Raw genomic sequence first — 21,389 nt, 5'->3', positions numbered from 1 at the left:
AGTTATGAGGTGTTGTTCGCTTGGAGAGAACCGGCTCAGGCTGGCCCTTATCGAAAGAATGTATTTTTCTCTATGTTGAAGACGCAACACCAGGCTGGCCAGCTGGGGGCGTGTCCTTAGCATGGAGTGGTACAGGAATTTGGTGGGCGGCAGGTTACTGACTGGAACTTTCCACTAGAGGAGAGCATTCTATATTAGCGAAGTGCAGAAGAGGAGGAGAGTCAGTTGGTGTTTTGGACCGTCCAAGTCAGTTGCAGTGGATTCTGCGAATGGAGAGAGAGAAGGCAGATGATTGCTGAGGTTGGAGAAAGCAGTCAGATGAATATTAGAACAAAGTTGGAACTGTCAGCTGGAGCTGCCAGTGTATTCGGATGCCTCATGGAGGAGTGGAAGTTGCCAGCTGGGACAGCTGAGCCAGAGGAGTGAAGCTGTGGTGACGGAGGGAGAGAGAGAGAGCCCTGATTCCACCAGAGAGAGAGAGAGAGAGAGAGTCCTCCTAATAGGGTGAGGTGTTCTAAACTAGTTTGCTTTACACTTACATTAATCCTTGCTTTTATTTCCTAGGTTAGATTCCCTACTGTAATGTTTCATTGCATTGCTAATCCTTTTCTCTTCAGCAGTGTGCAGTCTATTTACAGTTTCTGTTAGGTAGATGTGGATGTGGTCTTTACAGAGACCCTGCAGATCTGTGTATGTGTCTATTATGTGTTATCAATGTTGTTTGTTAAATAAAGACCCCATTGTGTAATTGTTGTTATTGGTGAGGCTAACCTTTCTTCTAGTCAGGTGCAGGTGAACGGATGCATCTCCCGTCCATGTGGGTCTGAGCAAGGGGGGTAGAGGAGAGCTCATACTTAATAATAACCTTTGCATAGTGTGCTCCTTATTCTTGCATGAAAAGATAACCTCTTCTTCTAGTCAGATGCTGCTATGTGAACAGATGCTAACCCTGGTCAGGTAAGTGGTAACTGAATAAGGGAGAGAGGCGCTCTTAGATCGAGGGATAGGCGGTACATCACCTAATTTGGCAACCATTGTGTAATCCCGAAATAACGTAGTACTATACCCCTGATAAATAGTGAGATCGATCCCTTTATGTAATGGTAATCATAGGATAAGCTGCCGATTGGGTAGGTGACTGGGTTCGACTGGAGCCGCGAGGTCATTGATTGCTACTGCTGCCGATTGGGTAGGTGACTGGGTTCGACTGGAGCCGCGAGGTCATTGATTGCTACTGCTGCCGATTGGGTAGGTGACTGGGTTCGACTGGAGCCGCGAGGTCATTGATTGTTACTGCTGCCGATTGGGTAGGTGACTGGGTTCGACTGGAGCCGCGAGGTCATTGATTGCTACTGCTGCCGATTGGGTAGGTGACTGGGTTCGACTGGAGCCGCGAGGTCATTGATTGCTACTGCTGCCGATTGGGTAGGTGACTGGGTTCGACTGGAGCCGCGAGGTCATTGATTGCTACTGCTGCCGATTGGGTAGGTGACTGGGTTCGACTGGAGCCGCGAGGTCATTGATTGCTACTGCTGCCGATTGGGTAGGTGACTGGGTTCGACTGGAGCCGCGAGGTCATTGATTGCTACTGCTGCCGATTGGGTAGGTGACTGGGTTCGACTGGAGCCGCGAGGTCATTGATTGCTACTGCTGCCGATTGGGTAGGTGACTGGGTTCGACTGGAACCGTGAGATCATTGATTGCTGATATTATAGGAGGTACATGGTATGTATCTTAGGAATTCCCTGTCCTTAGGGGGTAGATACCTGTCGTGAATAGGCCCTAGGGAGGGGAGAGAGTAACGTTCTGGCTGGGTTAGTGAGGCTCTGATGAGCGGGGTTCTATCTGATCCGAAAACCCAAGCAGAACAGATACCCAGTGCTGAATGCTTCAATCTCTCCCCCCTCAGATGTTCATAAACTAAATGAGGGTCTAATTGGGTCAAATACTTATTTTTTCTTCATTTCCACAATGTACTCGGTCCTTGTGAAGGTCACCTTCTTCAGATGGGAACCTGTTGCCTCCTCTCTGGTTGTTTACTTGATGTCTTGAATACTACGTGGAATACACATCCAGGCTCCTGTGATACCATACTCCAGTGATACATACTCTTTACCAACAGCCAAAGTATACCCCAGTCAGAATCAGGACTAGTGAGCGCAAGGTTTCTGCAGGACTCGTACTTCAAGATTTTGAACATTTACAGAGATTCTGTCACAAAGACAATCTCAGCCTAATTTAATGACAAAAACATCAAGCTTGATATGATTGTACAAGCAACCGTAGATGTATCCATGAGAAGGCTTCTGGTCATGGTACTTAACCAGGGTCAATCACATCATTACACCTTGCTTCTCGCTCAACCCTTCATTGGCCATGGTAGACGTGACATTAATTTCTACCTCATCTCGGGCAATGGGCACTCCAGGTCATCCCCACTGGATAGGTAGCCTGTGCCAACTGGCACTAGAGAGAATCTCCTCATGCAAATTGTAATACATTTGCTTTAACGAACCAAAGAGTATTTATAGCACGTACAAAGAAATGAACACACCAACAAGAGAAATAGATCAATAATATATTGTAAAGTCAAGAAGAAGGCTTTATTTCGATAAAAATTATCATAAAAGCTTCATTTAAAATACACAAATTCATGTTTAAAATGACAAAATAAACAAATACACAAAAAAATTAATATACAGTTAATTTAAAAAGTTTCCGGAGTTCATTGGAAAGAAGAGATATTTCATAAAATGATTTAAAAACGAATTAAACAATTAATTTAAGCCTCTTGGATCTAATGGACCAAGCCCATGATAAAAATTTTGCAAGAATACAAGCATATAAGGCACGGCAATCAGACCTAAGTATGCGTATTGCCTCCACATGACGCCTAGTACCTAGTTGGTGACATAGATGTTTAAGCCATTTCTTCCGTGGAAGGGTATACTCTCCGCATTCAAACAAGAAATGCGCCACTGACTCTGGTTTACCTATGCACATTGGGCAGAACTCTGTAGTTTGCACAGGTGGTTTCCACCGTGAAGAGAAAGCATACAAGCGAAGAGTACCTGCTCTAAATTTAAAATAGAGGGCCCTATCAAAAGGTTTCTCAATTGTGTCTAAATATAATTCTCGTATTGGCAGGTCCTTAAAGTTCAGGAAATCTTCCGTTAGTCTGCCCCAGCAATCGTTAGTGTTCCTTTTTGACGCTATCCAACTCCAATACAAAGTCTTAAGGGTTTCCTTTGGTGGAGAGGTTCTGTTTAACCATGCTTCTTTTAAGCCCAGATTGGATAACAGGATTTTCATGTCTCTCAACCATTTAATTTTCTGCCATCCTGGAAGTGACATAATTTCTGAAAGGCCTTGCGCATATTTGTCAAGTTCCTGTACTCTCCGCAGGCGGGCCCATAACAGCAATGGCCGAAGTTTTGCTTTCTCCTAAAGGGTATTGAATACCGCTGGCTGTCACAAATACAAATTAAATACAATGAGTGACCGTGGGGAGAGAGTGACAAATAGTGAATAGTGAAGTGAGTAGTACACTTTATTCATGACAAATACATTGGTGACATGAAAAAAGGAAGAAAAAAGTGTTAGCCTTATTACATACATCTTGAAGAGTTTCCTTTGTCAGGTACTTCCTGAAGAGTTACTGTTGTTATACACTTCGTAAAACTGAAGTGACAGCAGCATCTCCTGATCCATCTCTTTTTCCGCAATGTCTTCTTGTTTAAATGAAATCTTGATCATGTGTGTCTTTCTAAAGCTCTACCTCTAGCGAATGGGTGCTCCATGAGTGCCATTTCTTTACTAAGTTATCACCTCCTTTTCTGAATTAAGATGTGGCATGTTCAATAGAACATTTAGTTAAATATCTGTGTATGGTGAAACATCTCTTGGTTACTTTAAAAAATGGTAAAGAGATTTCTTTAACAAATAGTAAAATATGGTGTATTTACATTCTCTTACATTTCTATTTAGTGATAAATCTCTTTAAATCCAACAGGAAACCAGCCTTGAATGCTCAAATGATTCTGAATAATGAAAATAATAGTGTAAATCTGCAAAAAGCTGTCAAACTATGAGCTCCAATATTCAGGAGAAGAGCTGCAGAGACAGAGACTGAGGAACCTGAACATAAACTGATAGATCCTGGAAGAAGCAGTCAAGAGCAATTCAGTGGATCTATGTGTCTGAGCTGTGAACCTCCTCACCACAAGACGAAGAAATGACCTCTAGAAAATTAACACAATTACAATAACTAACCACTGCCTGTATAAACAAGTCTCCAAGCTTTGATCGTTGGATCGGTGTGAGGTTGATACAGCATTGCCCTGTTTCCTGTAATGATGGCCGACAACCATTCAGTGCACTAGGCATATTGTAAACTATTTCTGGCTAAACCACAGGAGCAAGAGAAAAGCACAATTGGGTGGAGCCAGACAACTGAAGGGTAAAGGAAAGAGAGGGTCTCTGATCTACAAGACTGTCCCAATTTGCATCGACCTGAAGGAAGACTAATCTTTACCCGTAAGCATGCACAACCCTTATACAATCTAAAGACATAACCACATACAAAGAAGCTTTACTTGCCACAATTATAATATATGTAGTTGGTGAGTCTTGTATTTTGTTGTGAAATCTGAAATCAAGCATCCAAAATACCACACACATGCAGGGAATGTGAGAATAACACAAGTGCTTTATTAACCATGTTAGCTCCTCAGGAAACGCAGTCATGGGATGCAGACAAATATAAACCCGACCCAGAGACACCAACCAAGAAATAAAAATCATACACAAGCAGCAAGAGCTTTAGTTTGTCATCACTACTAAAGAGCCATCAGCAGACACACACAGGAGAAGCAACATGCAATTGCAATAAATGTGTGAAGAACTTTAGTCAGTTAGCACTCCTAAAAGATCATCAGCAAACACACATGGGGGAAAAACCTTTCCATTGCACTGAATGTGTGAAGAGCTTCAGTCATTTATCACAACTCCAAGTTCATCAGCGAACACACACAGGGGAAAAACCATACCATTGCAATGAATGTATGAAGAAATTCAGTCAGGTATCAAATCTACGAACACATTTGCGAACACACACTGGGGAAAAACCATACCATTGCAGTCAATGTGTGAAGAGCTTTAGTCGGTCATCAGACTTACAAAATCATAATCGAACACACACTGGGGAAAAACCATACCATTGCAGTGAATGTGTGAAGAGCTTTAGTCGGTCATCAGACTTACAAAATCATAATCGAACACACACTGGGGAAAAACCATACCGTTGCAATGAATGTGTAAGTAGTTTTAGTCATTCCTCAGCTTTTCGGATTCATTACCAAACACACACAGGAGTAAAACCATTCCAGTGCAGTGAATGTGTGAAGAGCTTTCGTTTTTCATCAGACCTACAAAAACATATTCGAACACACACTGGGGAAAAACCATACCATTGCAATGAATGTGGAAGTAGTTTTAGTTGTTCCTCAACTCTCAGGATTCATCAGCGAAGACACACAGGAGAAAAGCCATTCCAATGCAGTGAATGTGTAAAGACATTTATTCAGTTATCGAGGCTCCGAATACATCAGTGAACACACACAGGGGAAAAACCATACCATTGCAATGAATGTGTGAAGAGCTTCAGTCGGTTATCACATCTACAAGGACATCAGCGAACACACACTGGGGAAAAACCATACCATTGCAATGAATGTGGAAGTAGTTTTAGTTGTTCCTCAACTCTCAGGATTCATCAGCGAACACACACAGGAGAAAAGCCATTCCAATGCAGTGAATGTGTGAAGAGATTCAGTCAGATATCGAACCTCCAAATGCATCAGCGAACACACACAGGGGAAAAACCATACCATTGCAATGAATGCATGAAGAGCTTTAGTCAATTATCAATCCTACGAAAACATCAGCGAACACACACAGTGGAGAAACCAGTGAATGTGTGAAGAACTTCAGTCGCTTATCACACCTCAAAATACATCAGCGAGTGCACACAGGGGAGAAACCATTCCATTGTAGTGAATGTGGAAGTAGTTTTTAAGAAATCTTCAAAATTAAGGAATCATCAGCGAATACACAATGTGCAAAAGCCATTCAAGTGCAGTGAGTGTGTGAAGTGCTTTAGTCAATTATCAGACCTACAAAGACATCAACGAATACACACAGGTGAAAGACCCTACCACTGCAGTGAATGTGGAAGTAAGTTTACTCGGTACTCAGCATTAAGGAATTATCAACATACACACACAGGGGAAAAACATACCACTGCAGTAAATGTGGAAGTCATTTTAGTGACCATTCAACATTAAGAAACCAGCAGCGAACACACTTGGGGGGGGGGGGGAAGTCATTCAAGTACACTGAATGTGCGAAGAGCTTTATTCAATTATCAATACTACGAAGACATCAGCAAACACATACAGGGGAGAAACCATACCATTGCAGTGGATTTGGAAGTAGTTGTGGAAAGGATTTTCAGCTAACTACAGGAATTAGTGATAAAACCTATAAACACAACACACTTGAATAAGTTTAACAAGCACAGACTGGAGAATATTTGTAGCTGGTATTGGAGTTTGGCCATTTTGTACAATAACTGGTTCAATGACAGCAGCTAGAGAACAACGTCCAAAGGCACAAGAAGTCAAAGTAGGAAAATGTGACCTGTAACTCTGAGAGTTAATGCTTGCAGTGCACAACGTTTACCTCCGAAGCCCTGACGCGGGAAAAAATGATGCTCATTCCGATCATCACATGCATATGTAAAAGCACCCACCATAGTGGCACATCCACAGAGGTGTCCAATATCAAGCTGGACCCTTGGGAAATTTGCTGACTTACCACTAACTATGTAAATGATTCACAGTGAGATTAATTGTATATGAATATATATTTTAGATGTTTCATATTTACAGAGAATCACCCAACCATCTCCTAACTGGTGAAAGGACAGAATCCGTGCATGATGGCAAAATTATTGATTGGAGAGAGAGCTGACAAAAAGTTTAGTTCTGAATAGGTTTCTGAAAGGTTTAGTGTTAGGTAAAGATTGAATCTTGAGCAGTAAAGAATTCCAGCTCTTAGAGTCCAGAACTATTGACTCCCTGCTTTACATTTTTTTAACCTTGTCACTGGAAAAAAATCTGGATTTAGAAGTAAAGGAACTCAAAAGATACCGAATTTTGACACAAATGATAATGAGGTTTGTATTTACAAGCAAAAAGAAACTTGCGTTCTATAAACTCTGCCGGTGAATGAATGGACATAAAAAGTGCTGCCTCGTGAGAAAACAGTGAATTTTTGTGATGCAGTTGGGACGTCTTCAGACCACAAATAAGATAGATCTTGTGTTGCCGGAGCTGCCAAATGTAATGTTCTTATAGCCCAGCCTTGTATAGAGGAAGGATTTTACCAATATAATATGCACATCAGAAGAAAGGATATATCTTCAGTAGCCAAAGATGGTAGAAACTAAAGCTTTCCACCGAGGTCATTTTAACAAAGCGCTGAGTCCGGGACGTTCTTCCTGCTGCCGACCATTATCACCACCACCACGACCCATCCAATGAGAAACAGCAACGAGACTGCTCTTCAGCACCCCCATCCTATACATAACACACTACAGGGCTTTGCTCCAGAGTCAAACTCACTTTACTTTCACGTTAACAGGAACAAGTTTTAAACTGAACAAATTCTATTTAGGAACCAGTGGTTTGTACAGCCATTAGTGGTTTAATACATTTGAAACCCAATAGTTTATTAATCTGTATTAATGATATATAACCAAACATCCAAACACCACCCATGTATGGACATCCAAGAGCCTTTAAAAACCACACTACAGAGGTGTGTACCAGGATCAAATTCAATTCACTTTAACGCTAACATGAACTAAATTATGATACAGCAGGAACAATCATGAGACTATGAAATGTACACAATGATGACTAGATTTTAAATATTACTAACAAATGTATGTTTTGATTTGTAAAAAAAACAAAAAAATGTATTTGAATTCATGGTATTTGACTGCTGATTGTATGGAAAGAGATGTTAAATGTGATTTCTTCCCTAAACTATAAAGATAGTTTGTGATGTCAGCAAGGAGCCTACTTTATTTGGCAATAGAGGGGTCAAATCTCGATAGCATGACTGCTTTCAGCAGGGAGTCTAGCGCAGGTGGTATCAGAGCGGACTATTCTCCCCAGTGTGCCTTCTCTCAGAGTGAGAGGCGGTTCATTGCTTGAGACGGTACCACCTCTGCTTCTGTGTTAATGAAGAGAGAAGTGCTATCTGTAATACTGAGATCTGGGCTTCACTCCTGTATTGGGAACTTAAGTCTGTCGTTTTTACCCAATAAATACCAGATTTATTTTGGAAAACGAAAAATGTGTGTATAGTGGCATTCCTCTTGTAAATAATCCATAAAAATGCTACCGAATGAGAAAGCATTCTCCCATACGAGGGATTTAAATATGCATTTGTCACATGCAAAATTGACTTACATTTTTATTTGAAGGTTCTTATATAGCGCGTCTTTATCTAATAATGCCTGATGGGTTTTCTCCGAGAGCCCCTTCTCCTTCGGAAGACGTTTTTCATTGACAGACCCAATGTGATCTCCAATAGAAAGATGACAGTCTCTCCCACTCTAAACCGGGCTGGTGGGAGGACCGGTGGTTTGGCTGGTAGAACGCTGTGTTGCATTTTTGATAGAGTGCTCTGTCTGCCACACCCTGAATCCTGCCTGTCTTTCTTTAGTGATTTTTAGGTCTCGACTATTATATCCCGCAGGGATAGATAGGCTAGATTATAGTAGTCAGTTCAAAAACTCTACCAAACTTGCGGATCCCGTCCAGTTCATGTGAGCTGAAATGAAATGAAATGAAATGAAATTTGATATATAAAGCGCATAGATGCCCGGAAGTGTCCCAGCGCGTGACAGAACAAAAAGCAACCTAAGGTGGGGGCCGTTAGTTGAGGGTCATTGGGAAAAAGAAAAGTTTTGAGAAGCTTCCGAAACAATAATTGGGTTCAGTTCGAATCGTCACAGGAAGGGTGTTCCACAGCGATGCCGCGTTGACCGCGAAACGTCAACCCCCCCCCCCCGAGCGTGCCCTCCTCACTCTGGGGGCAATAGCCAGGTTTCCCCAGTCAGATCGAAAAGTCCGGGATGGCTTGTAAGGGCGAATCAAACTCCTCAGGATGGGGGGTCCCTTGTCCTGAAGGGACTTGTGTGTTATACAGAGAGATTTGAATTTTATTCTTTCCTGAATCGGGAGCCAGTGGAGAGATCTTAATGCTGGCTTAGCCAAGGTTTTTAATGAGGAGCCAGTAAGCAGCCTAGCTGCTGAGTTGTGGACACGCTGGAGGGTGATAATGGTTGCTTCGGGTGCCGCCAGAAACAGGGCATTGCTGTAGTCCAATCTAGATATTATTAGTCCTTGGACTAACAGCTTCCTGGACTGGAAAGGCAGAAGTGGAAGAACCTTTCGGAGAGACCGAAGCAACCCCTAGCATATGCCTGCTGTTTTCTTTGCTTGGGTCTTAAAGGTAAGGTCCCGCTCAAACCAAACCCCTAAACTTTTGATTTCATCTTTAGTGGCGGGGGCATCATCCAGGCATGGAGGCCAGATGGACTTGGGCAGCGCTGTTGATTGGTGGCCCAGGAGCATGATCTCTGTTTTGGCTCCATTTAATTTGAGCCGAGAGCTGGACATCCAGGCATAAATTCCCGCGAGGCAAGCAGAAAGGTTTTCAAAGCAACCCTTTTGTTGGGATAAAGAGACGACTAGTTGGGTGTCGTCAGCGTAGGTGACTATTTTTATCCCAAAAAGATTAACCACCTCCTCCAGTGGGGCCATATAAACATTGAAAAGGGTAGGGCTCTATGTGCGTGAACGCCATCGCCAGCCACGTCACACCATCATTTGTCTGTGCCTCGCATCGGACTTCAAAGGCTGCTGCTCCCCCACCCCCCGCGTGCACGTATCGCACCACCATTTGTCTGTGCCTCGCATCAGACTTCAAAGGCTGCAGCTCCCCCGCACACCCCCGCCACAGCAATGGCGAGAGCTTGTTTTCCGCTGTCCCTTTGTCCCCAACCTCTCACGTTCTTCTCTTCCTTGTTTCACTTTCCTTACGGCGCACTGAAGACTTGCCTGCTTTTCCAAAGCTTCTCTCTGATTTTGTATCACTCTCCGTATTTGCACCTCTGTTCATCTTATTATAAATAGATGATTATTCTCTCTGGCTAGCTGGTTATCGGCGGCATCACCTCACACCTTTCCGTGTTTCCCACTTAACCAAGAGTGTGTCTATTGGTTTTGTCCTTGTTTCTCTCTTCGTCTCCCCCTCCTCCACTGCAGGCTCAGCATAAAATAATGTGCCACACTGCTCGGCTGTGCTATGCGGGTCTCAGCTCCCCCCTCTCATCCCCACACCCTTACAGCAGCCGCTCTAATGCCATTGAAAGGCAAGACTTGCCTGCTTTGCCAAAGCTTGTTGAGTGTTATGTTGAGTTCTCTTGCGCTCTGTTTACAGATCTATATTTACGCTTACATGCTTGATCATGCATTAAATGTTGAGATTCCCACTTAAGTTTCCCGAGCAGTTTATTTAACTAACACATATTTTAGTTCACAAGCAAACACACACACAGGCATGTGCTTTCTATTCAGCAAGCTGTTACTCTGTGTCATTATTTCAGGTATATCCTCCCAAACGATTTCTAACTTTTCCACCGAGTAGCCGGGCTTTGTCAGAGGTACCTCTTTGTACTCGCAGATCAAAGGGAAGGAAATGGACGCGCTTCACTCATTCCATGTCAGAGTCCCTTTTTTTTCTTCATTGTTGCTTATCCTACATTACTTGTTTCCTTCCACACAGAGAATATGCCCTCCAAACATATGATGCAGATTCCTATTAGAACTAATCAAGTGAAATTTAAACGGGAAGACGTCTCAATGCCTCACTACTCTCCCCTCTCACCACTCTCCCCTCTCACCTCTCTCCTCTCTCACCACTCTCTCCTCTCTCACCACTCTCTCCTCTCTCACCACTCTCCCCTCTCACACCACTCTCCCCTATCAAACCACTCCCTCCCCTCTCACACCACTCTCTCCCCTCTCACACCACTCTCCCCTCTCACACCACTCTCCACTCTCACACTACTCTCCCCTCTCACCACGCTCCCCTCTCACCACTCTCCCCTCTCACCACTCTCTTCTCTGTCCCCTCTCCTCTCTCTCCTCTCTCTCCTCTCTTCACTCTCCTCACTCTCCCCTCTCACCACTCTCACCACTTGCCACTCTCCCGACTCTCCCCTCTCACCACTCTCACCACTCACCGCTGTCCCCACTCTCACCGCTCTCCCCACTCACACCGCTCTCCCCACTCTCCCCTTACCCCTCCCCCTCTCACCACTCGCCCCTCTCATCACTGGCCCCTCTCGCCACTCTCCCCTCTCCCCACTCTCACCCCTCTCACCACTCTCCCCACTCACCGCTCTCCCCACTCTCCCCACTTACACCGATCTCTCCACTCACACTGCTCTCCCCACTCACTCCTCCCTCCTCCCCCTCTTACCCCTCGCCCCTCACCACTCGCCGCTCTCACCACTCTCCCCTCTCACCACTTGCCCCTCTCACCACTCGCCCCTCTCACCACTCTCCCCTCTCACCACTCTCCCCACTCTCCCCTCTCAACACTCTGCCCACTCTCCCCTCCACCACTCTCCCCTCTCACCACTCTCCCCTCTCACCACTCTCCTCTCACCACTCTACCCTCTCACCACTCTACCCTCTCACCACTCTACCCTGTTCCCACTCTACCCTATAACCCCTCTCCCCACTCTCCCCCTCTCCCCACTCTCCCCTTCTCCCCCCTCTCCCCACTCTCCCCCCTCTCCCCACTCTCCCCCTCTCCCCTCTCACCACTCTCCCCTCTACACTATTACCACTCTCCCCTCTCACCACTCTCCCTTCTCACCACTCTCCCCTTTCACCACTCTCCCCTTTCACCACTCTCCCCTTTAACCACTCTCCCCTCTCTCCCCTCTCTCCCCTCTCCCCTCTCTCCCCTCTCCCCACTCTCCCCCTCTCCCCTCTCACCACTCTCCCCTCTACACTATTACCACTCTCCCCTCTCACCACTCTCCCTTCTCACCACTCTCCCCTTTCACCACTCTCCCCTTTCACCACTCTCCCCTTTAACCACTCTCCCCTCTCTCCCCTCTCTCCCCTCTCCCCTCTCTCCCCTCTCACCACTCTCACCTCTCTCCACTCTCACCCCTTTCCCCACATTATCCTCTACACTCTCCCCTCTCACCACTCTCCCCTCTCACCACTCTCCTCTCTTACCACTTTCCCCTCTCTTCTCCTCTCCTTACTCTCTCTCCTTACTCTCCCCTCTCCTCACTCTCCTCTCTACCCTCTCTCCTCTCCCTTCTCTCCTCTCCCCTCTCTTCTCTCCTTGCTCTTCTCTCTCCCTTCTATCCTCCCCTCAATCCCCTCTCTCTCCCTTCTCTCCCCTCCCCTCTCCCATTTCTCTCCTCTCTCCTCACTCTCCCTTCTCTCCCCTCTCCTCTCACATCTCTCCTCAAGTACACACAATTGTCAATGAGCAATTACACTGCACTCTATGCAACATACACTCCAAATACCACTCAGTGCCACATAATTACATGCTACATATTTACACTGCGCTCAATGCACCATACACTCCAAATACCCCTCAGTGCCACATAATTACACACCACATAATTACACTGCACTCAATGCAACATACACTCCAAATACCACTCAGTGCCACAGTTACACTACTCATAATTACACTGCACTCAATGCAACATACATTCCAAATACCGCTCAGTGCCACATAATTACACTATACTGAATACAACATACACTCCAGACAGTACCACTCAGTGCCACATAATTATATGGTACACAATTGCACTGCGCTCAACGCAACGTACACTCCATATACCACTCAGTGCCACATAATTACACCACCCATAATTACACTGCACTCTATGCAACATACACTCCAAATACCACTCAGTGCCACATAATTACATGCTACATATTTACACTGCGCTCAATGCACCATACACTCCAAATACCCCTCAGTGCCACATAATTACACCACCCATAATTGCACTGCACTCAATGCAACATACACTCTAAATACCACTCAGTGCCACATAATTACACGCCACATAATTACACTGCACTCAATGCAACATACACTCCAAATACCACTCAGTGCCACATATTTACACACCACACAATTACTCTACTGAATACAACATACACTCCACACAATACCACTCAGTGCCACATCATTATATGCTACATAGTTACACTGCACTCAATGCAACATACACTCCAAACAATACCACTAAGTGCCACATAATTACACCCCACACAATTACTCTACTGAATACAACATACACTCCACACAATGCCACTCAGTGCCACATAATTACACCCCACATAATTACACTGCACTCAATGCAACATACACTCCAAATACCACTCAGTGCCACATAATTACACTGCACTCAATGCAACATACACTGCAAATACCACTCAGTGCCACATATTTACATGCCACATAATTACACTCTACTGAATGCAACACACACTCCACACAATACCACTCAGTGCCACATAATTATATGCTATATAATTACACTGGGCTCAATGCAACATACACTCCAAATACCACTCAGTGCCTACATTACTTGTTTTCCTTCCACACAGAGAATATGCCCTCCAAACATATGATGCAAATTCCTCTTAGAACCAATCAAGTTAATTACACGGGAAAACGTCTCAATGCCTCTCACCACTCTCACTACTCTCCCCTCTCTCCTCTCTCACCACTCTCTCCTCTCTCACCACTCTCCCCTCTCTCATCACTCTCCCCTCTCACACCACTCTCCCCTCTCGCACCACTCTCCCCTCTCGCATCACTCTCCCCTCACACCACTCTCTCCCCTCTCACACCACTCTCTCCCCTCTCAAACCACTCTCCCCTCTCACACCACTCTCCCCTCTCACACCACTCTCCCCTCTCACACCACTCTCCCCTCTCACCACTCTTCCCTCTCACCACTCTTCCCTCTCACCACTCTCCCCTCTCACCACTCTCTTCTCTGTCCCCTCTCCTCTCTCCCAACTCTCCCCACTCTCCCGACTCTCACCACTCTCCCAACTCTCACCACTCAGCACTCTCCTGACTCTCCCCTCTCACCACTCACCACTCTCACCACTCTCACCACTGAGCACTCTCCCCTCTCACCACTCTCCCCTCTCACCTCTCTCCCCTCTCACAACTTTCTTCTTTCTCCTCTCTCACCTCTCTCCTCTCTCCTCTCTCTTCTCTCTTCACTCTCCCCACTCTCCCAACTCTCCCCTCTCACCACTCTCCCCACTCTCCCCACTCTCACCACTCTCCCCACTCACACCGCTCTCCCCACCCACACCGCTCTCCTCACCCACCACCCTCCCTTCTCACCACCCTCCCCTCTCACCACCCTCCCCTCTCACCACTCTCCCCTCTCACCACTCTCCCCTCTCACCCCTCACCCCACTCACCCCTCTCCCCTCTCTCACCACTCGCCCCTCTCACCACTCTCCCCTCTCACCACTCTCCCCTCTAACCACTCTCCTCTACCCACGCTACCCTCTCACCACTCTACACTTTCACCACTCTACCCTCTCACCACACTCCCCTCTCACCACCCTCCCCTCTCACCACTCTCCCCTCTCACCACTCTCCCCTCTCACCCCTCACCCCACTCACCCCTCTCCCCTCTCTCACCACTCGCCCCTCTCACCACTCGCCCCTCTCACCACTCTCCCCTCTCACCACTCTCCCCTCTCACCACTCTCCTCTACCCACGCTACCCTCTCACCACTCTACACTGTCACCACTCTACCCTCTCACCACTCTACCCTCTCAACAATCTACCCTCAAACCAAACCCCTCCCCACTCTCCCCACTCCCTCACCACTCTCCCCACTCTCCCCTCTCACCACTCTACACTCTACACTATCACCACTCTCCCCTTTCACCACTCTCCCCTTTCATCACTCTCCCCTTTCACCACTCTCCACACTCACCTCTCTCCACACTCACCTATCTCATCCCTCTCACCACTCTCATCCCTCTCACCATTCTCCCCTCTCACCACTCTCCCCTCTCACCACTCTCCCTTCTCACCACTCTCCCCACCACTCTCCCCTCTCACCAATCTCCCCTCTCACCAATCTCCCCTCTCACCACTCTCACCTCTCTCTCCACTCTCCTCTCTTACCACGTCCCCTCTCTTCTCCTCTCCTTACTCTCTCTCCTTACTCTCCTCTCCCCTCTCTCCTCACTCTCCCTTCTCTCCCCTCCCTTCACTCTCCTCTCTCCTCACTCTCCCTTCTCTCCCCTCTCCTCTCCCAGCTCTCCTCAAGTACACACAATTGTCAATGAGCAATTACACTGCGCTCAATGCACCATACACTCCAAATACCACTCAGTGCCACATAATTACACGCCACATAATTACACTGCACTCAATGCAACATACACTCCAAATACCACTCAGTGCCACACAATTACACGCCACATAATTACACTGCACTCAATGCAACATACACTCCAAATACCACTCAGTGCCACATTACACTACACTCAATGCAACATACACTCCAAATACCGCTCAGTGCCACACAATTACACACCACAAAATTACACTGCCCTCAATGCAACATACAATCCAAATACCAGTCAGTGTCACATAGTTACACTCCACATAATTACACTGCACTCAATGCAACATACACTCCAAATACCACTTAGTGCCACATAATTACACACCACGTAATTACACTGCACTCAATGCAACATATTCTCCAAACACCACTCAGTGCCACATAATTACATGCCACATAATTACACTATACTGAATACAACATACACTCCAGACAATACCACTCAGTGGCACATAATTACACACCCCATAATTACACTGCACTCAATGCAACATACACTCCAAATACCACTCAGTGCAACATAATTACACGCCACATAATTACACTGCACTCAATGCAACATACGCTCCAAATACCACTCAGTGCCACATAATTACATGCCACATAATGACTCTACTGAATGCAACACACACTCCACACAATACCACTCAGTGCCACATAATTATATGCTACATAATTACACTGCGCTCAACACAACATACACTCCAAATACAACTCAGTGCCACGTAATTACACATCACATAATTACACTCTACTGAATGCAACACACATTCCACACAATACCACAATACCACTCAGTGCCACATAATTATATGCTACATAATTACAATGCAACATACACTCCAAATACCACTCAGTGCCACATAATTACACTCCACATAATTACACTATCTATCTATCGCCCTCTATCTATTTATCTATCTATCTATTGCCCTCACTCTACTTATCCCCCTGACTGTATCTATTGCCGTCACTCTATCTATCTATCGCCCTCTCTATCTATCTGTCGCCCTCTCTATCTATCGCCCTCTCTATCTATCGCCCTCTCTATCTATCGCCCTCACTCTATCTATCGCCCTCACTCTATCTATCGCCCTCACTCTATCACCCTCACTCTATCTATCTTTCGCCCTCACTCTATCGCCCTCACTCTATCTATCTATCGCCCTCTCTATCTATCTATCGCCCTCTCTATCTATCGCCCTCTCTATCTACCGCCCTCTCTATCTATCGCCCTCACTCTATCTATCGCCCTCACTCTATCTATCGCCCTCACTCTATCACCCTCACTCTATCTATCTTTCGCCCTCACTCTATCGCCCTCACTCTATCTATCTATCGCCCTCTCTATCTATCTATCGCCCTCTCTATCTATTGCCCTCTCTATCTATCGCCCTCACTCTATCTATCGCCCTCACTCTATCTATCTTTCGCCCTTACTCTATCTTTCGCCCTCACTCTATCGCCCTCACTCTATCTATCGCCCTAACTCTATCTATCGCCCTCACTCTATCGCCCTCACTCTATCTATCTATTGCCCTCTCCATCTATTGCCCTCTCTATCTATCTATCGACCTCTCTATCTATCTATTGCCCTCTCTATCTATCACCCTCTCTATCCATCTATCGCCCTCTCTATCGCCCTCTCTATCTATCTATCGCTCTCTCCATCTATCGCCCTCTCTATCTATCTCTCGCCCTCACTCTATCTATCTTTTGCCCTCACTCTATCTATCTTTCGCCATCACTCTATCGCCCTCACTCTATCTATCTATCGCCCTCGCTCTATCTATCTATCGCCCTCACTCTATCTATCTATCGCCCTCACTCTATCTATCTATCGCCCTCACTCTATCTATCTATCGCCCTCTCTATCTATCTTTCGCCCTCACTCTATCTATCTTTCGCCCTCACTCTATCTATCGCCCTCACTCTATCTATCTATCGATCGCCCTCACTCTATCCATCTATCGCACTCAATCTATCCATCTATCGCACTCACTCTATCCATCTATTGCACTCACTCTATCTATCGCATCACCACAGCATCACTCAGCACCACCACAGCATCACTCAGGGGCACCACAACATCACTATGCGCTACCACAGCATCACTGAACGCCACAGCATCACTTGTCGCCACCACAACATCACTCCGCGCCACCACAGCATCAATCTGTGCAAACATTCAACAACAGCTGGTTCAAATATGTTCTCTCAATGTCTCAAACTTTATTACAAATGTCACAAAAAAGATATTAATATTTCACTTCTGTTCTTGGATTTTCGTCACAATAAAATACACTGAACATAATCTTCACAAAAGTTATTTACAAAAGTTTAAGCTATTGCCATTATAAATTACAATAACTTTGATTTAAGTATTCATTATTCAAAAAAATAAAAGCCTTTGTTATTTGTAATATCAGTACATCTAAGTCACGTAAATACAACACATTTGCAAAAGTTACAACTATTGGCATTGTAAATGACAAAGCTATTAATTTTGCTATTTTCAAACCAAACACATAAATAAAAAATGTGTCATTTACAATACCAATAGCTCAAACTTTCCTAATGCGACACCTGTTGCATTGTAAATGCTTGTTCTATTTTGAGTAACATTTGAAGACTGTCCCTCTCATGTATAGTTTGCCAATGTGTCCACGGTCTGCCAGAGGAGCAGGCGTAACAACTTCCCCCACCCTATTGGTCTAGCATCCCCCATGTTTAGCGACCTCCACCAACCTGGCTATCCCTGTGTCTTCAGAGGAGAAACAGGAGCTCCTCTAAAAGCACCTAAAGTTTGCTGAGTGGCTGCCATGTTTCACGCATGTGCCCAGCAGACTTATTTTTTTTACTCCTAAAGTGAGAGTTTGCTTTTTGGAAAACAAAAAAAATTTGCTTGCTACACTGAGAGCTTTGCACAAGGGAGTCTGGATCATATTTCCTAGTTTATTTTTGTTTGAGACTGCCTGTCTTTTCATAGTGTTCCTGAAGAGAAGCAAGTAGGTCAGAATGCCTACCATAAGTAGGGTGGATGGTCTGATGTATGTACACCAACGGCCCCAGATATGTCGGTCATTGTTGTGAGGGTTCCTGAGGTTCTGACCTCACTTCAAGGAGAAGGGAACATTGATGGCTTCTTCAAACCAACCTCCAACATGCTCCTATTTATTTTTATATTCCGTTAAAATACAATTTGCTATTGGATTATAAATGAGAACCACAGCCATGCTTTCTTCTTTTATTCATGCATTAGGGATCGTGAGGGTCTCTCTATGATTCTTGGCATCTTATTCACCTGCTGCACAATCCTTCGGGTATAACCTCTTCCAATAATTTATTCTTCAAGAGTTCCTGTTGTTTCCTGAAAGAACCTTATTTGTGCAGTTTCTCGTAATTTGTAAAAACTTATATGTGAAGATTCTCCTTTGAGACCTTGGTTGGAAGCTTGCAGCAATGTGTCAGCTGTTGTGTAAAACCAGTGAGACATTCTCCAAAGCTGCTTAGTTGCAACAAAAGTAGTATGCAGCCCTCTTAGGCTGCATATGGCTTGTGCAAAACCATTGTCTCTCCAAACACTTGCTGCTGACTGCGGTGTCTTAGTACCAACCTTCTACCTGGGATCTTATCTGTTTGTCGCCACCATTATAAGACGCTAGTGCTGCAGATAAAAGGGCATGAGAACTGTAGTGATGCCTTCGTACAACCAAAGATCTTTCTCAAACATCTCATGTGTCTGCGCCCAGCTGTCGTCCGGTGCCCGGACCCCTGCACTTTTCATGCCTGACTTGGGACACAGGCAGATATACTCCTATAAGGGCCGGGAACTCCTAGATATCAAACGATCAAGCACATCTAAATGTATTAACCACCCATATGACACTTTCGGGCATTCCATGACATGGAGGGGCCTTTCACATGCAGGTTTTGCAAATTCCAAGGCATGGAGCTGAAGCAGAAGCATGCGGCCTGCTGCTATCTGATCCAGAAAAGTGGAAGCATAATTATAAATTAGATGCTCTCCCCCAGACTTTTCCTCAGACTCCCCTAGACTGTTCTTCCCACAAATTTGGTCAGGGCTGGAACTGCTTTTTGGGCAATATTAGATCTCTGCCCAAGCATGCCACTGAAATCTGGGACCTACTATCTTTTGAGAATCCTGACATCGTATTTCTGACTGAAACTTGGCTCAAACCTAGCTCCACCCCCGCTATTGCGATGACAGTTCCTGATGGCTACCATATTCAAAGGCTGGAAAGACAGTCTAAGGTGGGTGGAGGGATAGCCATTATCCATAAAGACATTATTAATGTATCGACACTTGAGCAATGTTGCAATGATAAGATAGGTATGGCGGTTTTTATATATTTTTTTTACCTCATTACAGCTGGAAAGGTGTATTTCAGCCCCCAGGTCCCTTTTTAGATTTCTCGCTTCAACTGATGGAATTAATTGCCCCTCATATTATCTCCACTAAACATTTTCTGTTACTAGGTGACTTCAATGTACATAGTGAGAACACTTCTAATCAGGACGCCTGTATGTTTCTCACCGACTTGGCCACTTTAGGACTAGGAAAGATCAACAAGGGTCCTACACATCTAGCAGGACACACGTTAGATCTTATCCTGACACACTCTCCAAATATCCTTTGTGGACAGATCACTCTTTAATTTACTTAGGGGACCCAGGGTCAACTCTGCCCCTTCCATGGCCACCTACAGCCTCCGTAGACAGTGGCATAACATAACACCTGACTCTTTTCTTGAACACATTCCCGGCAACTATATTCCTGGAATAAAGAATATTGAGGAATGTTTGGCCAGCTACAACTCCATAGTAAAACCATCCAAAGACCAGCTGGCATCATTGAAACATTACCATAAATCAGCCAGATGCCAACATGCAGCATGGTTCTCTCTAGATTTACGGAAGGAAAAATGCCTTTGTAAGAACTTGGAAAGATGTTGGCGTCACACCCATGATGTAATTGATAAAGAAAGGTATAAGACCTCTCTGGCTCAATATAATAAGAACTTAAAGAACGCACACAGAGCCCACATCAATCTTGGCCATTTCCAATCACAGACCATGGAATCGACCATAGGAGTTCCGGAGGGATCCTGCGATAGTCTCACTCTGGTCAACATTTATGTTGCTCCATTAGCTGGACTACTTAGAAAGCTGGGCTTCACACCAATCTCGTATGCTGATGACACCCAGCTTTTAATGTCATTTGACTAAAATTCCCACAATACTCAGACTACTTTCTCGGAAGGCATGATTGCCATCGCTAATGGATGAGAGTGGAGAGGTGCACCACTAAATTGTCTTTTCAAAAGATGTAAGTGTACAAAGTTCCTTAGTATTTTAATTCCTTTATTTCAACAATGTCATAACTTAGGGTCCAGCCAATGCGTTGCCATCGCTACTTGGATGAGGAATCATTTCCTACAGCTAAATGCTGGGAAAACTGAGATCAGGATATTCAGAGAAGCGCCTCTGCTCTGGTATCCAGAATTGTGGCCTCCGGAATTCGGTCCCTAAGACTGTGGTCGAGAACCTAGGCACACGTCTGGTCTCAAACTCCCTTGCCAGAACATATTCTCTCTCTCTATTGCAATGTTTGTACTGGCTTCCAATACGCAAGCTGATCAGATTTGAGATATGTTGTATTGTGCACAAAGCACTAAACGGTAAAGGTCCTGGCTATCTAGCAGAAAAGCGTATCAGCCACCTAGATCTCTATGCTCATGAGCCAAATCTTTGCTCCTTGTCCAGAGTTTCCAAAAATCC

At 45.2% G+C, this 21,389-nt stretch overlaps 1 pseudogene; it reads left to right on the top strand.

The window, feature by feature from the left end:
• The first annotated feature begins 4,229 nt into the window (after positions 1-4,229).
• On the top strand, positions 4,230-5,981 carry LOC144758329 (uncharacterized; annotated as a pseudogene).
• Positions 5,982-21,389: the final 15,408 nt, after the last annotated feature.

This window comes from Lissotriton helveticus, chromosome 1_1, assembly GCF_964261635.1.
Source record: "Lissotriton helveticus chromosome 1_1, aLisHel1.1, whole genome shotgun sequence".
NCBI lineage: Eukaryota > Metazoa > Chordata > Amphibia > Caudata > Salamandridae > Lissotriton > Lissotriton helveticus.
Note: the sequence above shows the minus strand (reverse complement) of the source record. Positions and strands in the feature narration are given on the sequence as shown.